Raw genomic sequence first — 19,833 nt, 5'->3', positions numbered from 1 at the left:
ACAGGTTGAGAGATAAAAAAATAATAATTCCCATGCAGTCTCAATGGCGGGGTGCGGGCCGGGGAATAGGCCTCTTGGCCGGGGTGAATATGTTGGAACGCGGCGCGCGTAAATAGAAGCGGCTGGAGGTACCGGGGGCGAAGCCCGCCCCGGCCCGGAGGCCGAGTTAAAAAAAATAATAATCCCCGTTCAGTCTCAATGGCGGGGTGCGGGGCGGCCCGGCGGCGAGTGCGGCGGGCAGCAGGCCTCTTGGACAGGTTGAGAGATAAAAAAATAATAATTCCCGTGCAGTCTCAATGGCGGGGTGCGGGCCGGCCCGGCGGACGAGTGTGGCCGGGGAAGAGGCCTCTTGGCCGGGGTGAATATGTTGGAACGCGGCGCGCGTAAATAGAAGCGGCTGGAGGTACCGGGGGCGAAGCCCGCCCCGGCCCGGAGGCCGAGTTAAAAAAAATAATAATCCCCGTTCAGTCTCAATGGCGGGGTGCGGGCCGGCCCGGCGGCGAGTGCGGCGGGCAGCAGGCCTCTTGGACAGGTTGAGAGATAAAAAAATAATAATTCCCGTGCAGTCTCAATGGCGGGGTGCGGGCCGGGGAAGAGGCCTCTTGGCCGGGGTGAATAGTGTTGGAACACGGCCCGCGGAAATAGTAGCGGCTGGAGGTACCGGGGGCGATGCCCGCCCGGGCCCGGCGGCCAAGTTAAAAAAATAAATAATCCCCGTTCAGTCTCAATGGCAGGGTGCGGGCCGGCCCGGCGGCGATTGCGGCGGGCAGCAGGCCTCTTGGACAGGTTGAGAGATAAAAAAATAATAATTCCCGTTCAGTCTCAATGGCAGGGTGCGGGCCGGCCCGGCGGCAATTGCGGCGGGCAGCAGGCCTCTTGGACAGGTTGAGAGATAAAAAAATAATAATTCCCATGCAGTCTCAATGGCGGGGTGCGGGCCGGGGAATAGGCCTCTTGGCCGGGGTGAATATGTTGGAACGCGGCGCGCGTAAATAGAAGCGGCTGGAGGTACCGGGGGCGAAGCCCGCCCCGGCCCGGAGGCCGAGTTAAAAAAAATAATAATCCCCGTTCAGTCTCAATGGCGGGGTGCGGGCCGGCCCGGCGGCGATTGCGGCGGGCAGCAGGCCTCTTGGACAGGTTGAGAGATAAAAAAATAATAATTCCCGTGCAGTCTCAATGGCGGGGTGCGGGCCGGGGAATAGGCCTCTTGGCCGGGGTGAATAGTGTTGGAACACGGCCCGCGGAAATAGTAGCGGCTGGAGGTACCGGGGGCGAAGCCCGCCCCGGCCCGGAGGCCGAGTTAAAAAAAATAATAATCCCCGTTCAGTCTCAATGGCGGGGTGCGGGCCGGCCCGGCGGCGAGTGCGGCGGGCAGCAGGCCTCTTGGACAGGTTGAGAGATAAAAAAATAATAATTCCCATGCAGTCTCAATGGCGGGGTGCGGGCCGGGGAATAGGCCTCTTGGCCGGGGCGAATATGTTGGAACGCGGCGCGCGTAAATAGAAGCGGCTGGAGGTACCGGGGGCGAAGCCCGCCCCGGCCCGGAGGCCGAGTTAAAAAAAATAATAATCCCCGTTCAGTCTCAATGGCGGGGTGCGGGCCGGCCCGGCGGCGAGTGCGGCGGGCAGCAGGCCTCTTGGACAGGTTGAGAGATAAAAAAATAATAATTCCCGTGCAGTCTCAATGGCGGGGTGCGGGCCGGGGAATAGGCCTCTTGGCCGGGGTGAATATGTTGGAACGCGGCGCGCGTAAATAGAAGCGGCTGGAGGTACCGGGGGCGAAGCCCGCCCCGGCCCGGAGGCCGAGTTAAAAAAAATAATAATCCCCGTTCAGTCTCAATGGCGGGGTGCGGGCCGGCCCGGCGGCGAGTGCGGCGGGCAGCAGGCCTCTTGGACAGGTTGAGAGATAAAAAAATAATAATTCCCGTGCAGTCTCAATGGCGGGGTGCGGGCCGGGGAATAGGCCTCTTGGCCGGGGTGTAGATGTTGGAACGCGGCGCGCGTAAATAGAAGCGGCTGGAGGTACCGGGGGCGAAGCCCGCCCCGGCCCGGAGGCCGAGTTAAAAAAAAAAATAATCCCCGTTCAGTCTCAATGGCGGGGTGCGGGCCGGCCCGGCGGCGATTGCGGCGGGCAGCAGGCCTCTTGGACAGGTTGAGAGATAAAAAAATAATAATTCCCGTGCAGTCTCAATGGCGGGGTGCGGGCCGGGGAATAGGCCTCTTGGCCGGGGTGAATAGTGTTGGAACACGGCCCGCGGAAATAGTAGCGGCTGGAGGTACCGGGGGCGATGCCCGCCCCGGCCCGGCGGCCAAGTTAAAAAAATAAATAATCCCGTTCAGTCTCAATGGCAGGGTGCGGGCCGGCCCGGCGGCGATTGCGGCGGGCAGCAGGCCTCTTGGACAGGTTGAGAGATAAAAAAATAATAATTCCCATGCAGTCTCAATGGCGGGGTGCGGGCCGGGGAATAGGCCTCTTGGCCGGGGTGAATATGTTGGAACGCGGCGCGCGTAAATAGAAGCGGCTGGAGGTACCGGGGGCGAAGCCCGCCCCGGCCCGGAGGCCGAGTTAAAAAAAATAATAATCCCCGTTCAGTCTCAATGGCGGGGTGCCGGCCGGCCCGGCGGCGAGTGCGGCGGGCAGCAGGCCTCTTGGACAGGTTGAGAGATAAAAAAATAATAATTCCCGTGCAGTCTCAATGGCGGGGTGCGGGCCGGGGAATAGGCCTCTTGGCCGGGGTGAATATGTTGGAACGCGGCGCGCGTAAATAGAAGCGGCTGGAGGTACCGGGGGCGAAGCCCGCCCCGGCCCGGAGGCCGAGTTAAAAAAAATAATAATCCCCGTTCAGTCTCAATGGCGGGGTGCGGGCCGGCCCGGCGGCGAGTGCGGCGGGCAGCAGGCCTCTTGGACAGGTTGAGAGATAAAAAAATAATAATTCCCGTGCAGTCTCAATGGCGGGGTGCGGGCCGGGGAATAGGCCTCTTGGCCGGGGTGAATAGTGTTGGAACACGGCCCGCGGAAATAGTAGCGGCTGGAGGTACCGGGGGCGATGCCCGCCCCGGCCCGGCGGCCAAGTTAAAAAAATAAATAATCCCGTTCAGTCTCAATGGCAGGGTGCGGGCCGGCCCGGAGGCGATTGCGGCGGGCAGCAGGCCTCTTGGACAGGTTGAGAGATAAAAAAATAATAATTCCCATGCAGTCTCAATGGCGGGGTGCGGGCCGGGGAATAGGCCTCTTGGCCGGGGTGAATATGTTGGAACGCGGCGCGCGTAAATAGAAGCGGCTGGAGGTACCGGGGGCGAAGCCCGCCCCGGCCCGGAGGCCGAGTTAAAAAAAATAATAATCCCCGTTCAGTCTCAATGGCGGGGTGCGGGCCGGCCCGGCGCCGAGTGCGGCGGGCAGCAGGCCTCTTGGACAGGTTGAGAGATAAAAAAATAATAATTCCCGTGCAGTCTCAATGGCGGGGTGCGGGCCGGGGAATAGGCCTCTTGGCCGGGGTGAATATGTTGGAACGCGGCGCGCGTAAATAGAAGCGGCTGGAGGTACCGGGGGCGAAGCCCGCCCCGGCCCGGAGGCCGAGTTAAAAAAAATAATAATCCCCGTTCAGTCTCAATGGCGGGGTGCGGGCCGGCCCGGCGGCGAGTGCGGCGGGCAGCAGGCCTCTTGGACAGGTTGAGAGATAAAAAAATAATAATTCCCGTGCAGTCTCAATGGCGGGGTGCGGGCCGGGGAATAGGCCTCTTGGCCGGGGTGAATAGTGTTGGAACACGGCCCGCGGAAATAGTAGCGGCTGGAGGTACCGGGGGCGATGCCCGCCCGGGCCCGGCGGCCAAGTTAAAAAAATAAATAATCCCCGTTCAGTCTCAATGGCAGGGTGCGGGCCGGCCCGGCGGCGATTGCGGCGGGCAGCAGGCCTCTTGGACAGGTTGAGAGATAAAAAAATAATAATTCCCGTTCAGTCTCAATGGCAGGGTGCGGGCCGGCCCGGCGGCAATTGCGGCGGGCAGCAGGCCTCTTGGACAGGTTGAGAGATAAAAAAATAATAATTCCCGTGCAGTCTCAATGGCGGGGTGCGGGCCGGGGAATAGGCCTCTTGGCCGGGGTGAATAGTGTTGGAACACGGCCCGCGGAAATAGTAGCGGCTGGAGGTACCGGGGAGGATGCCCGCCCCGGGCCGGCGGCCAAGTTAAAAAAATAAATAATCCCCGTTCAGTCTCAATGGCAGGGTGCGGGCCGGCCCGGCGGCGAGTGCGGCGGGCAGCAGGCCTCTTGGACAGGTTGAGAGATAAAAAAATAATAATTCCCATGCAGTCTCAATGGCGGGGTGCGGGCCGGGGAATAGGCCTCTTGGCCGGGGTGAATATGTTGGAACGCGGCGCGCGTAAATAGAAGCGGCTGGAGGTACCGGGGGCGAAGCCCGCCCCGGCCCGGAGGCCGAGTTAAAAAAAATAATAATCCCCGTTCAGTCTCAATGGCGGGGTGCGGGCCGGCCCGGCGGCGAGTGCGGCGGGCAGCAGGCCTCTTGGACAGGTTGAGAGATAAAAAAATAATAATTCCGGTGCAGTCTCAATGGCGGGGTGCGGGCCGGGGAATAGGCCTCTTGGCCGGGGTGAATAGTGTTGGAACACGGCCCGCGGGAATAGTAGCGGCTGGAGGTACCGGGGGCGATGCCCGCCCCGGCCCGGCGGCCAAGTTAAAAAAATAAATAATCCCCGTTCAGTCTCAATGGCAGGGTGCGGGCCGGCCCGGCGGCGATTGCGGCGGGCAGCAGGCCTCTTGGACAGGTTGAGAGATAAAAAAATAATAATTCCCGTGCAGTCTCAATGGCGGGGTGCGGGCCGGGGAATAGGCCTCTTGGCCGGGGTGAATAGTGTTGGAACACGGCCCGCGGAAATAGTAGCGGCTGGAGGTACCGGGGCGATGCCCGCCCCGGGCCGGCGGCCAAGTTAAAAAAATAAATAATCCCCGTTCAGTCTCAATGGCAGGGTGCGGGCCGGCCCGGCGGCGAGTGCGGCGGGCAGCAGGCCTCTTGGACAGGTTGAGAGATAAAAAAATAATAATTCCCGTTCAGTCTCAATGGCAGGGTGCGGGCCGGCCAGGCGGCGATTGCGGCGGGCAGCAGGCCTCTTGGACAGGTTGAGAGATAAAAAAATAATAATTCCCATGCAGTCTCAATGGCGGGGTGCGGGCCGGGGAATAGGCCTCTTGGCCGGGGTGAATATGTTGGAACGCGGCGCGCGTAAATAGAAGCGGCTGGAGGTACCGGGGGCGAAGCCCGCCCCGGCCCGGAGGCCCAGTTAAAAAAAATAATAATCCCCGTTCAGTCTCAATGGCGGGGTGCGGGCCGGCCCGGCGGCGAGTGCGGCGGGCAGCAGGCCTCTTGGACAGGTTGAGAGATAAAAAAATAATAATTCCCGTGCAGTCTCAATGGCGGGGTGCGGGCCGGCCCGGCGGCGATTGCGGCGGGCAGCAGGCCTCTTGGACAGGTTGAGAGATAAAAAAATAATAATTCCCGTGCAGTCTCAATGGCGGGGTGCGGGCCGGGGAATAGGCCTCTTGGCCGGGGTGAATAGTGTTGGAACACGGCCCGCGGAAATAGTAGCGGCTGGAGGTACCGGGGGCGATGCCCGCCCCGGCCCGGCGGCCAAGTTAAAAAAATAAATAATCCCGTTCAGTCTCAATGGCAGGGTGCGGGCCGGCCCGGCGGCGATTGCGGCGGGCAGCAGGCCTCTTGGACAGGTTGAAAAATAAAAAAATAATAATTCCCGTGCAGTCTCAATGGCGGGGTGCGGGCCGGGGAATAGGCCTCTTGGCCGGGGTGAATATGTTGGAACGCGGCGCGCGTAAATAGAAGCGGCTGGAGGTACCGGGGGCGAAGCCCGCCCCGGCCCGGAGGCCGAGTTAAAAAAAATAATAATCCCCGTTCAGTCTCAATGGCGGGGTGCGGGCCGGCCCGGCGGCGAGTGCGGTGGGCAGCAGGCCTCTTGGACAGGTTGAGAGATAAAAAAATAATAATTCCCGTGCAGTCTCAATGGCGGGGTGCGGGCCGGGGAATAGGCCTCTTGGCCGGGGTGAATAGTGTTGGAACACGGCCCGCGGAAATAGTAGCGGCTGGAGGTACCGGGGGCGATGCCCGCCCCGGCCCGGCGGCCAAGTTAAAAAAATAAATAATCCCGTTCAGTCTCAATGGCAGGGTGCGGGCCGGCCCGGCGGCGATTGCGGCGGGCAGCAGGCCTCTTGGACAGGTTGAGAGATAAAAAAAAAATAATTCCCATGCAGTCTCAATGGCGGGGTGCGGGCCGGGGAATAGGCCTCTTGGCCGGGGTGAATATGTTGGAACGCGGCGCGCGTAAATAGAAGCGGCTGGAGGTACCGGGGGCGAAGCCCGCCCCGGCCCGGAGGCCGAGTTAAAAAAAATAATAATCCCCGTTCAGTCTCAATGGCGGGGTGCGGGCCGGCCCGGCGGCGAGTGCGGCGGGCAGCAGGCCTCTTGGACAGGTTGAGAGATAAAAAAATAATAATTCCCGTGCAGTCTCAATGGCGGGGTGCGGGCCGGGGAATAGGCCTCTTGGCCGGGGTGAATATGTTGGAACGCGGCGCGTGTAAATAGAAGCGGCTGGAGGTACCGGGGGCGAAGCCCGCCCCGGCCCGGAGGCCGAGTTAAAAAAAATAATAATCCCCGTTCAGTCTCAATGGCGGGGTGCGGGCCGGCCCGGCGGCGAGTGCGGCGGGCAGCAGGCCTCTTGGACAGGTTGAGAGATAAAAAAATAATAATTCCCGTGCAGTCTCAATGGCGGGGTGCGGGCCGGGGAATAGGCCTCTTGGCCGGGGTGAATAGTGTTGGAACACGGCCCGCGGAAATAGTAGCGGCTGGAGGTACCGGGGGCGATGCCCGCCCCGGCCCGGCGGCCAAGTTAAAAAAATAAATAATCCCCGTTCAGTCTCAATGGCAGGGTGCGGGCCGGCCCGGCGGCGATTGCGGCGGGCAGCAGGCCTCTTGGACAGGTTGAGAGATAAAAAAATAATAATTCCCGTTCAGTCTCAATGGCAGGGTGCGGGCCGGCCCGGCGGCAATTGCGGCGGGCAGCAGGCCTCTTGGACAGGTTGAGAGATAAAAAAATAATAATTCCCATGCAGTCTCAATGGCGGGGTGCGGGCCGGGGAATAGGCCTCTTAGCCGGGGTGAATATGTTGGAACGCGGCGCGCGTAAATAGAAGCGGCTGGAGGTACCGGGGGCGAAGCCCGCCCCGGCCCGGAGGCCGAGTTAAAAAAAATAATAATCCCCGTTCAGTCTCAATGGCGGGGTGCGGGCCGGCCCGGCGGCGAGTGCGGCGGGCAGCAGGCCTCTTGGACAGGTTGAGAGATAAAAAAAATAATAATTCCCGTGCAGTCTCAATGGCGGGGTGCGGGCCGGGAAATAGGCCTCTTGGCCGGGGTGAATATGTTGGAACGCGGCGCGCGTAAATAGAAGCGGCTGGAGGTACCGGGGGCGAAGCCCGCCCCGGCCCGGAGGCCGAGTTAAAAAAAATAATAATCCCCGTTCAGTCTCAATGGCGGGGTGCGGGCCGGCCCGGCGGCGATTGCGGCGGGCAGCAGGCCTCTTGGACAGGTTGAGAGATAAAAAAATAATTCCCGTGCAGTCTCAATGGCGGGGTGCGGGCCGGGGAATAGGCCTCTTGGCCGGGGTGAATAGTGTTGGAACACGGCCCGCGGAAATAGTAGCGGCTGGAGGTACCGGGGGCGATGCCCGCCCCGGCCCGGCGGCCAAGTTAAAAAAATAAATAATCCCGTTCAGTCTCAATGGCAGGGTGCGGGCCGGCCCGGCGGCGAGTGCGGCGGGCAGCAGGCCTCTTGGACAGGTTGAGAGATAAAAAAAAAATAATTCCCATGCAGTCTCAATGGCGGGGTGCGGGCCGGGGAATAGGCCTCTTGGCCGGGGTGAATATGTTGGAACGCGGCGCGCGTAAATAGAAGCGGCTGGAGGTACCGGGGGCGAAGCCCGCCCCGGCCCGGAGGCCGAGTTAAAAAAAATAATAATCCCCGTTCAGTCTCAATGGCGGGGTGCGGGCCGGCCCGGCGGCGAGTGCGGCGGGCAGCAGGCCTCTTGGACAGGTTGAGAGATAAAAAAATAATAATTCCCGTGCAGTCTCAATGGCGGGGTGCGGGCCGGGGAATAGGCCTCTTGGCCGGGGTGAATATGTTGGAACGCGGCGCGTGTAAATAGAAGCGGCTGGAGGTACCGGGGGCGAAGCCCGCCCCGGCCCGGAGGCCGAGTTAAAAAAAATAATAATCCCCGTTCAGTCTCAATGGCGGGGTGCGGGCCGGCCCGGCGGCGAGTGCGGCGGGCAGCAGGCCTCTTGGACAGGTTGAGAGATAAAAAAATAATAATTCCCGTGCAGTCTCAATGGCGGGGTGCGGGCCGGGGAATAGGCCTCTTGGCCGGGGTGAATAGTGTTGGAACACGGCCCGCGGAAATAGTAGCGGCTGGAGGTACCGGGGGCGATGCCCGCCCCGGCCCGGCGGCCAAGTTAAAAAAATAAATAATCCCCGTTCAGTCTCAATGGCAGGGTGCGGGCCGGCCCGGCGGCGATTGCGGCGGGCAGCAGGCCTCTTGGACAGGTTGAGAGATAAAAAAATAATAATTCCCGTTCAGTCTCAATGGCAGGGTGCGGGCCGGCCCGGCGGCAATTGCGGCGGGCAGCAGGCCTCTTGGACAGGTTGAGAGATAAAAAAATAATAATTCCCATGCAGTCTCAATGGCGGGGTGCGGGCCGGGGAATAGGCCTCTTAGCCGGGGTGAATATGTTGGAACGCGGCGCGCGTAAATAGAAGCGGCTGGAGGTACCGGGGGCGAAGCCCGCCCCGGCCCGGAGGCCGAGTTAAAAAAAATAATAATCCCCGTTCAGTCTCAATGGCGGGGTGCGGGCCGGCCCGGCGGCGAGTGCGGCGGGCAGCAGGCCTCTTGGACAGGTTGAGAGATAAAAAAATAATTCCCGTGCAGTCTCAATGGCGGGGTGCGGGCCGGGGAATAGGCCTCTTGGCCGGGGTGAATAGTGTTGGAACACGGCCCGCGGAAATAGTAGCGGCTGGAGGTACCGGGGGCGATGCCCGCCCCGGCCCGGCGGCCAAGTTAAAAAAATAAATAATCCCGTTCAGTCTCAATGGCAGGGTGCGGGCCGGCCCGGCGGCGATTGCGGCGGGCAGCAGGCCTCTTGGACAGGTTGAGAGATAAAAAAATAATAATTCCCATGCAGTCTCAATGGCGGGGTGCGGGCCGGGGAATAGGCCTCTTGGCCGGGGTGAATATGTTGGAACGCGGCGCGCGTAAATAGAAGCGGCTGGAGGTACCGGGGGCGAAGCCCGCCCCGGCCCGGAGGCCGAGTTAAAAAAAATAATAATCCCCGTTCAGTCTCAATGGCGGGGTGCGGGCCGGCCCGGCGGCGAGTGCGGCGGGCAGCAGGCCTCTTGGACAGGTTGAGAGATAAAAAAATAATAATTCCCGTGCAGTCTCAATGGCGGGGTGCGGGCCGGGGAATAGGCCTCTTGGCCGGGGTGAATATGTTGGAACGCGGCGCGCGTAAATAGAAGCGGCTGGAGGTACCGGGGGCGAAGCCCGCCCCGGCCCGGAGGCCGAGTTAAAAAAAATAATAATCCCCGTTCAGTCTCAATGGCGGGGTGCGGGCCGGCCCGGCGGCGAGTGCGGCGGGCAGCAGGCCTCTTGGACAGGTTGAGAGATAAAAAAATAATAATTCCCGTGCAGTCTCAATGGCGGGGTGCGGGCCGGGGAATAGGCCTCTTGGCCGGGGTGAATAGTGTTGGAACACGGCCCGCGGAAATAGTAGCGGCTGGAGGTACCGGGGGCGATGCCCGCCCGGGCCCGGCGGCCAAGTTAAAAAAATAAATAATCCCGTTCAGTCTCAATGGCAGGGTGCGGGCCGGCCCGGCGGCGATTGCGGCGGGCAGCAGGCCTCTTGGACAGGTTGAGAGATAAAAAAATAATAATTCCCGTTCAGTCTCAATGGCAGGGTGCGGGCCCGCCCGGCGGCAATTGCGGCGGGCAGCAGGCCTCTTGGACAGGTTGAGAGATAAAAAAATAATAATTCCCATGCAGTCTCAATGGCGGGGTGCGGGCCGGGGAATAGGCCTCTTGGCCGGGGTGAATATGTTGGAACGCGGCGCGCGTAAATAGAAGCGGCTGGAGGTACCGGGGGCGAAGCCCGCCCCGGCCCGGAGGCCGAGTTAAAAAAAATAATAATCCCCGTTCAGTCTCAATGGCGGGGTGCGGGCCGGCCCGGCGGCGAGTGCGGCGGGCAGCAGACCTCTTGGACAGGTTGAGAGATAAAAAAATAATAATTCCCGTGCAGTCTCAATGGCGGGGTGCGGGCCGGGGAATAGGCCTCTTGGCCGGGGTGAATATGTTGGAACGCGGCGCGCGTAAATAGAAGCGGCTGGAGGTACCGGGGGCGAAGCCCGCCCCGGCCCGGAGGCCGAGTTAAAAAAAATAATAATCCCCGTTCAGTCTCAATGGCGGGGTGCGGGCCGGCCCGGCGGCGATTGCGGCGGGCAGCAGGCCTCTTGGACAGGTTGAGAGATAAAAAAATAATAATTCCCGTGCAGTCTCAATGGCGGGGTGCGGGCCGGGGAATAGGCCTCTTGGCCGGGGTGAATAGTGTTGGAACACGGCCCGCGGAAATAGTAGCGGCTGGAGGTACCGGGGGCGATGCCCGCCCCGGCCCGGCGGCCAAGTTAAAAAAATAAATAATCCCGTTCAGTCTCAATGGCAGGGTGCGGGCCGGCCCGGCGGCGATTGCGGCGGGCAGCAGGCCTCTTGGACAGGTTGAGAGATAAAAAAATAATAATTCCCATGCAGTCTCAATGGCGGGGTGCGGGCCGGGGAATAGGCCTCTTGGCCGGGGTGAATATGTTGGAACGCGGCGCGCGTAAATAGAAGCGGCTGGAGGTACCGGGGGCGAAGCCCGCCCCGGCCCGGAGGCCGAGTTAAAAAAAATAATAATCCCCGTTCAGTCTCAATGGCGGGGTGCGGGCCGGCCCGGCGGCGAGTGCGGCGGGCAGCAGGCCTCTTGGACAGGTTGAGAGATAAAAAAATAATAATTCCCGTTCAGTCTCAATGGCGGGGTGCGGGCCGGGGAATAGGCCTCTTGGCCGGGGTGAATATGTTGGAACGCGGCGCGCGTAAATAGAAGCGGCTGGAGGTACCGGGGGCGAAGCCCGCCCCGGCCCGGAGGCCGAGTTAAAAAAAATAATAATCCCCGTTCAGTCTCAATGGCGGGGTGCGGGCCGGCCCGGCGGCGAGTGCGGCGGGCAGCAGGCCTCTTGGACAGGTTGAGAGATAATAAAATAATAATTCCCGTGCAGTCTCAATGGCGGGGTGCGGGCCGGGGAATAGGCCTCTTGGCCGGGGTGAATAGTGTTGGAACACGGCCCGCGGAAATAGTAGCGGCTGGAGGTACCGGGGGCGATGCCCGCCCGGGCCCGGCGGCCAAGTTAAAAAAATAAATAATCCCCGTTCAGTCTCAATGGCAGGGTGCGGGCCGGCCCGGCGGCGATTGCGGCGGGCAGCAGGCCTCTTGGACAGGTTGAGAGATAAAAAAATAATAATTCCCGTTCAGTCTCAATGGCAGGGTGCGGGCCGGCCCGGCGGCAATTGCGGCGGGCAGCAGGCCTCTTGGACAGGTTGAGAGATAAAAAAATAATAATTCCCATGCAGTCTCAATGGCGGGGTGCGGGCCGGGGAATAGGCCTCTTGGCCGGGGTGAATATGTTGGAACGCGGCGCGCGTAAATAGAAGCGGCTGGAGGTACCGGGGGGCGAAGCCCGCCCCGGCCCGGAGGCCGAGTTAAAAAAAATAATAATCCCCGTTCAGTCTCAATGGCGGGGTGCGGGCCGGCCCGGCGGCGAGTGCGGCGGGCAGCAGGCCTCTTGGACAGGTTGAGAGATAAAAAAATAATAATTCCCGTGCAGTCTCAATGGCGGGGTGCGGGCCGGGGAATAGGCCTCTTGGCCGGGGTGAATATGTTGGAACGCGGCGCGCGTAAATAGAAGCGGCTGGAGGTACCGGGGGCGAAGCCCGCCCCGGCCCGGAGGCCGAGTTAAAAAAAATAATAATCCCCGTTCAGTCTCAATGGCGGGGTGCGGGCCGGCCCCGCGGCGATTGCGGCGGGCAGCAGGCCTCTTGGACAGGTTGAGAGATAAAAAAATAATAATTCCCGTGCAGTCTCAATGGCGGGGTGCGGGCCGGGGAATAGGCCTCTTGGCCGGGGTGAATAGTGTTGGAACACGGCCCGCGGAAATAGTAGCGGCTGGAGGTACCGGGGGCGATGCCCGCCCCGGCCCGGCGGCCAAGTTAAAAAAATAAATAATCCCGTTCAGTCTCAATGGCAGGGTGCGGGCCGGCCCGGCGGCGATTGCGGCGGGCAGCAGGCCTCTTGGACAGGTTGAGAGATAAAAAAATAATAATTCCCATGCAGTGTCAATGGCGGGGTGCGGGCCGGGGAATAGGCCTCTTGGCCGGGGTGAATATGTTGGAACGCGGCGCGCGTAAATAGAAGCGGCTGGAGGTACCGGGGGCGAAGCCCGCCCAGGCCCGGAGGCCGAGTTAAAAAAAATAATAATCCCCGTTCAGTCTCAATGGCGGGGTGCGGGCCGGCCCGGCGGCGAGTGCGGCGGGCAGCAGGCCTCTTGGACAGGTTGAGAGATAAAAAAATAATAATTCCCGTGCAGTCTCAATGGCGGGGTGCGGGCCGGGGAATAGGCCTCTTGGCCGGGGTGAATAGTGTTGGAACACGGCCCGCGGAAATAATAGCGGCTGGAGGTACCGGGGGCGATGCCCGCCCCGGCCCGGCGGCCAAGTTAAAAAAATAAATAATCCCGTTCAGTCTCAATGGCAGGGTGCAGGCCGGCCCGGCGGCGATTGCGGCGGGCAGCAGGCCTCTTGGACAGGTTGAGAGATAAAAAAATAATAATTCCCATGCAGTCTCAATGGCGGGGTGCGGGCCGGGGAATAGGCCTCTTGGCCGGGGTGAATAGTGTTGGAACACGGCCCGCGGAAATAGTAGCGGCTGGAGGTACCGGGGGCGATGCCCGCCCCGGCCCAGCGGCCAAATTAAAAAAATAAATAATCCCGTTCAGTCTCAATGGCAGGGTGCGGGCCGGCCCGGCGGTGATTGCGGCGGGCAGCAGGCCTCTTGGACAGGTTGAGAGATAAAAAAATAATAATTCCCATGCAGTCTCAATGGCGGGGTGCGGGCCGGGGAATAGGCCTCTTGGCCGGGGTGAATATGTTGGAACGCGGCGCGCGTAAATAGAAGCGGCTGGAGGTACCGGGGGCGAAGCCCGCCCCGGCCCGGAGGCCGAGTTAAAAAAAATAATAATCCCCGTTCAGTCTCAATGGCGGGGTGCGGGCGGCCCGGCGGCGAGTGCGGCGGGCAGCAGGCCTCTTGGACAGGTTGAGAGATAAAAAAATAATAATTCCCGTGCAGTCTCAATGGCGGGGTGCGGGCCGGGGAATAGGCCTCTTGGCCGGGGTGAATAGTGTTGGAACACGGCCCGCGGAAATAGTAGCGGCTGGAGGTACCGGGGGCGATGCCCGCCCCGGCCCGGCGGCCAAGTTAAAAAAAAAAATAATCCCCGTTCAGTCTCAATGGCAGGGTGCGGGCCGGCCCGGCGGCGATTGCGGCGGGCAGCAGGCCTCTTGGACAGGTTGAGAGATAAAAAAATAATAATTCCCATGCAGTGTCAATGGCGGGGTGCGGGCCGGGGAATAGGCCTCTTGGCCGGGGTGAATAGTGTTGGAACACGGCCCGCGGAAATAGTAGCGGCTGGAGGTACCGGGGGCGATGCCCGCCCCGGCCCGGCGGCCAAGTTAAAAAAATAAATAATCCCCGTTCAGTCTCAATGGCAGGGTGCGGGCCGGCCCGGCGGCGATTGCGGCGGGCAGCAGGCCTCTTGGACAGGTTGAGAGATAAAAAAATAATAATTCCCATGCAGTGTCAATGGCGGGGTGCGGGCCGGGGAATAGGCCTCTTGGCCGGGGTGAATAGTGTTGGAACACGGCCCGCGGAAATAGTAGCGGCTGGAGGTACCGGGGGCGATGCCCGCCCCGGCCCGGCGGCCAAGTTAAAAAAATAAATAATCCCCGTTCAGTCTCAATGGCAGGGTGCGGGCCGGCCCGGCGGCGATTGCGGCGGGCAGCAGGCCTCTTGGACAGGTTGAGAGATAAAAAAATAATAATTCCCGTGCAGTCTCAATGGCGGGATGCGGGCCGGCCCGGCGGACGAGTGTGGCCGGGGAATAGGCCTCTTGGCCGGGGTGAATATGTTGGAACGCGGCGCGCGTAAATAGAAGCGGCTGGAGGTACCGGGGGCGAAGCCCGCCCCGGCCCGGAGGCCGAGTTAAAAAAAATAATAATCCCCGTTCAGTCCCAATGGCGGGGTGCGGGCCGACCCGGCGGCGAGTGCTGCGGGCAGCAGGCCTCTTGGACAGGTTGAGAGATAAAAAAATAATAATTCCCGTGCAGTCTCAATGGCGGGGTGCGGGCCGGGGAATAGGCCTCTTGGCCGGGGTGAATAGTGTTGAAACACGGCCCGCGGAAATAGTAGCGGCTGGAGGTACCGGGGGCGATGCCCGCCCCGGCCCGGCGGCCAAGTTAAAAAAATAAATAATCCCCGTTCAGTCTCAATGGCAGGGTGCGGGCCGGCCCGGCGGCAATTGCGGCGGGCAGCAGGCCTCTTGGACAGGTTGAGAGATATAAAAATAATAATTCCCGTGCAGTCTCAATGGCGGGGTGCGGGCCGGCCCGGCGGACGAGTGTGGCCGGGGAAGAGGCCTCCTGGCCGGGGTGAATATGTTGGAACGCGGCGCGCGTAAATAGAAGCGGCTGGAGGTACCGGGCGAAGCCCGCCCCGGCCCGGAGGCCGAGTTAAAAAAAAATAATAATCCCCGTTCAGTCTCAATGGCGGGGTGCGGGCCGGCCCGGCGGCGAGTGCGGCGGGCAGCAGGCCTCTTGGACAGGTTGAGAGATAAAAAAATAATAATTCCCGTGCAGTCTCAATGGCGGGGTGCGGGCCGGGGAATAGGCCTCTTGGCCGGGGTGAATAGTGTTGGAACACGGCCCGCGGAAATAGTAGCGGCTGGAGGTACCGGGGGCGATGCCCGCCCCGGGCCGGCGGCCAAGTTAAAAAAATAAATAATCCCCGTTCAGTCTCAATGGCAGGGTGCGGGCCGGCCCGGCGGCGAGTGCGGCGGGCAGCAGGCCTCTTGGACAGTTTGAGAGATAAAAAAATAATAATTCCCGTTCAGTCTCAATGGCAGGGTGCGGGCTGGCCCGGCGGCAATTGCGGCGGGCAGCAGGCCTCTTGGACAGGTTGAGAGATAAAAAAATAATAATTCCCATGCAGTCTCAATGGCGGGGTGCGGGCCGGGGAATAGGCCTCTTGGCCGGGGTGAATATGTTGGAACGCGGCGCGCGTAAATAGAAGCGGCTGGAGGTACCGGGGGCGAAGCCCGCCCCGGCCCGGAGGCCGAGTTAAAAAAAATAATAATCCCCGTTCAGTCTCAATGGCGGGGTGCGGGCCGGCCCGGCGGCGAGTGCGGCGGGCAGCAGGCCTCTTGGACAGGTTGAGAGATAAAAAAATAATAATTCCCGTGCAGTCTCAATGGCGGGGTGCGGGCCGGGGAATAGGCCTCTTTGCTGGGGTGAATATGTTGGAACGCGGCGTGCGTAAATAGAAGCGGCTGGAGGTACCGGGGGCGAAGCCCGCCCCGGCCCGGAGGCCGAGTTAAAAAAAATAATAATCCCCGTTCAGTCTCAATGGCGGGGTGCGGGCCGGCCCGGCGGCGAGTGCGGCGGGCAGCAGGCCTCTTGGACAGGTTGAGAGATAAAAAAATAATAATTCCCGTGCAGTCTCAATGGCGGGGTGCGGGCCGGGGAATAGGCCTCTTGGCCGGGGTGAATATGTTGGAACGCGGCGCGCGTAAATAGAAGCGGCTGGAGGTACCGGGGGCGAAGCCCGCCCCGGCCCGGAGGCCGAGTTAAAAAAAATAATAATCCCTGTTCAGTCTCAATGGCGGGGTGCGGGCCGGCCCGGCGGCGAGTGCGGCGGGCAGCAGGCCTCTTGGACAGGTTGAGAGATAAAAAATAATAATTCCCGTGCAGTCTCAATGGTGGGGTGCGGGCCGGGGAATAGGCCTCTTGGCCGGGGTGAATAGTGTTGGAACACGGCCCGCGGAAATAGTAGCGGCTGGAGGTACCGGGGGCGATGCCCGCCCCGGCCCGGCGGCCAAGTTAAAAAAATAAATAATCCCGTTCAGTCTCAATGGCAGGGTGCGGGCCGGCCCGGCGGCGATTGCGGCGGGCAGCAGGCCTCTTGGACAGGTTGAGAGATAAAAAAATAATAATTCCCATGCAGTCTCAATGGCGGGGTGCGGGCCGGGGAATAGGCCTCTTGGCCGGGGTGAATATGTTGGAACGCGGCGCGCGTAAATAGAAGCGACTGGAGGTACCGGGGGCGAAGCCCGCCCCGGCCCGGAGGCCGAGTTAAAAAAAATAATAATCCCGTTCAGTCTCAATGGCGGGGTGCGGGCCGGCCCGGCGGCGAGTGCGGCGGGCAGCAGGCCTCTTGGACAGGTTGAGAGATAAAAAAATAATAATTCCCGTGCAGTCTCAATGGCGGGGTGCGGGCCGGGGAATAGGCCTCTTGGCCGGGGTGAATATGTTGGAACGCGGCGCGCGTAAATAGAAGCGGCTGGAGGTACCGGGGGCGAAACCCGCCCCGGCCCGGAGGCCGAGTTAAAAAAATAATAATCCCCGTTCAGTCTCAATGGCGGGGTGCGGGCCGGCCCGGCGGCGAGTGCGGCGGGCAGCAGGCCTCTTGGACAGGTTGAGAGATAAAAAAATAATAATTCCCGTGCAGTCTCAATGGCGGGGTGCGGGCCGGGGAATAGGCCTCTTGGCCGGGGTGAATATGTTGGAACGGGCGCGCGTAAATAGAAGCGGCTGGAGGTACCGGGGGCGAAGCCCGCCCCGGCCCGGAGGCCGAGTTAAAAAAAATAATAATCCCCGTTCAGTCTCAATGGCGGGGTGCGGGCCGGCCCGGCGGCGAGTGCGGCGGGCAGCAGGCCTCTTGGACAGGTTGAGAGATAAAAACATAATAATTCCCGTGCAGTCTCAATGGCGGGGTGCGGGCCGGGGAATAGGCCTCTTGGCCGGGGTGAATAGTGTTGGAACACGGCCCGCGGAAATAGTAGCGGCTGGAGGTACCGGGGGCGATGCCCGCCCCGGCCCGGCGGCCAAGTTAAAAAAATAAATAATCCCCGTTCAGTCTCAATGGCAGGGTGCGGGCCGGCCCGGCGGCGAGTGCGGCGGGCAGCAGGCCTCTTGGACAGGTTGAGAGATAAAAAAATAATAATTCCCGTTCAGTCTCAATGGCAGGGTGCGGGCCGGCCCGGCGGCGATTGCGGCTGGCAGCAGGCCTCTTGGACAGGTTGAGAGATAAAAAAATAATAATTCTCATGCAGTCTCAATGGCGGGGTGCGGGCCGGGGAATAGGCCTCTTGCCCGGGGTGAATATGTTGGAACGCGGCGCGCGTTAATAGAAGCGGCTGGAGGTACCGGGGGCGAAGCCCGCCCCGGGCCGGAGGCCGAGTTAAAAAAAATAATAATCCCCGTTCAGTCTCAATGGCGGGGTGCGGGCCGGCCCGGCGGCGAGTGCGGCGGGCAGCAGGCCTCTTGGACAGGTTGAGAGATAAAAAAATAATAATTCCCATGCAGTGTCAATGGCGGGGTGCGGGCCGGGGAATAGGCCTCTTGGCCGGGGTGAATAGTGTTGGAACACGGCCCGCGGAAATAGTATCGGCTGGAGGTACCGGGGGCGATGCCCGCCCCGGCCCGGCGGCCAAGTTAAAAAAATAAATAATCCCCGTTCAGTCTCAATGGCAGGGTGCGGGCCGGCCCGGCGGCGATTGCGGCGGGCAGCAGGCCTCTTGGACAGGTTGAGAGATAAAAAAATAATAATTCCCGTGCAGTCTCAATGGCGGGATGCGGGCCGGCCCGGCGGACGAGTGTGGCCGGGGAATAGGCCTCTTGGCCGGGGTGAATATGTTGGAACGCGGCGCGCGTAAATAGTAGCGGCTGGAGGTACCGGGGGCGAAGCCCGCCCCGGCCCGGCGGCCAAGTTAAAAAAATAAATAATCCCCGTTCAGTCTCAATGGCAGGGTGCGGGCCGGCCCGGCGGCGATTGCGGCGGGCAGCAGGCCTCTTGGACAGGTTGAGAGATAAAAAAATAATAATTCCCATGCAGTCTCAATGGCGGGGTGCGGGCCGGGGAATAGGCCTCTTGGCCGGGGTGAATAGTGTTGGAACACGGCCCGCGGAAATAGTAGCGGCTGGAGGTACCGGGGGCGATGCCCGCCCCGGCCCGGCGGCCAAGTTAAAAAAATAAATAATCCCCGTTCAGTCTCAATGGCAGGGTGCGGGCCGGCCCGGCGGCGAGTGCGGCGGGCAGCAGGCCTCTTGGACAGGTTGAGAGATAAAAAAATAATAATTCCCGTGCAGTCTCAATGGCGGGATGCGGGCCGGCCCGGCGGACGAGTGTGGCCGGGGAAGAGGCCTCTTGGCCGGGGTGAATATGTTGGAACGCGGCGCGCGTAAATAGAAGCGGCTGGAGGTACCGGGGGCGAAGCCCGCCCCGGCCCGGCGGCCGAGTTAAAAAAAATAATAATCCCCGTACAGTCTCAATGGCGGGGTGCGGGCCGGCCCGGCGGCGAGTGCGGCGGGCAGCAGGCCTCTTGGACAGGTTGAGAGATAAAAAAATAATAATTCCCATGCAGTCTCAATGGCGGGGTGCGGGCCGGGGAATAGGCCTCTTGGCCGGGGTGAATAGTGTTGGAACACGGCCCGCGGAAATAGTAGCGGCTGGAGGTACCGGGGGCGATGCCCGCCCCGGCCCGGCGGCCAAGTTAAAAAAATAAATAATCCCCGTTCAGTCTCAATGGCAGGGTGCGGGCCGGCCCAGCGGCGATTGCGGCGGGCAGCAGGCCTCTTGGACAGGTTGAGAGATAAAAAAATAATAATTCCCGTTCAGTCTCAATGGCAGGGTGCGGGCCGGCCCGGCGGCAATTGCGGCGGGCAGCAGGCCTCTTGGACAGGTTGAGAGATAAAAAAATAATAATTCCCATGCAGTCTCAATGGCGGGGTGCGGGCCGGGGAATAGGCCTCTTGGCCGGGGTGAATATGTTGGAACGCGGCGCGCGTAAATAGAAGCGGCTGGAGGTACCGGGGGCGAAGCCCGCCCCGGCCCGGAGGCCGAGTAAAAAAAAATAATAATCCCCGTTCAGTCTCAATGGCGGGGTGCGGGCCGGCCCGGCGGCGAGTGCGGCGGGCAGCAGGCCTCTTGGACAGGTTGAGAGATAAAAAAATAATAATTCCCGTGCAGTCTCAATGGCGGGGTGCGGGCCGGGGAATAGGCCTCTTGGCCGGGGTGAATATGTTGGAACGCGGCGCGCGTAAATAGAAGCGGCTGGAGGTACCGGGGGCGAAGCCCGCCCCGGCCCGGAGGCCGAGTTAAAAAAAATAATAATCCCCGTTCAGTCTCAATGGCGGGGTGCGGGCCGGCCCGGCGGCGATTGCGGCGGGCAGCAGGCCTCTTGGACAGGTTGAGAGATAAAAAAATAATAATTCCCGTGCAGTCTCAATGGCGGGGTGCGGGCCGGGGAATAGGCCTCTTGGCCGGGGTGAATAGTGTTGGAACACGGCCCGCGGAAATAGTAGCGGCTGGAGGTACCGGGGGCGATGCCCGCCCCGGCCCGGCGGCCAAGTT

Source organism: Hippocampus zosterae, chromosome 11, assembly GCF_025434085.1.
Source record: "Hippocampus zosterae strain Florida chromosome 11, ASM2543408v3, whole genome shotgun sequence".
NCBI classification, from domain to species: Eukaryota; Metazoa; Chordata; class Actinopteri; order Syngnathiformes; family Syngnathidae; genus Hippocampus; species Hippocampus zosterae.
Note: the sequence above shows the minus strand (reverse complement) of the source record.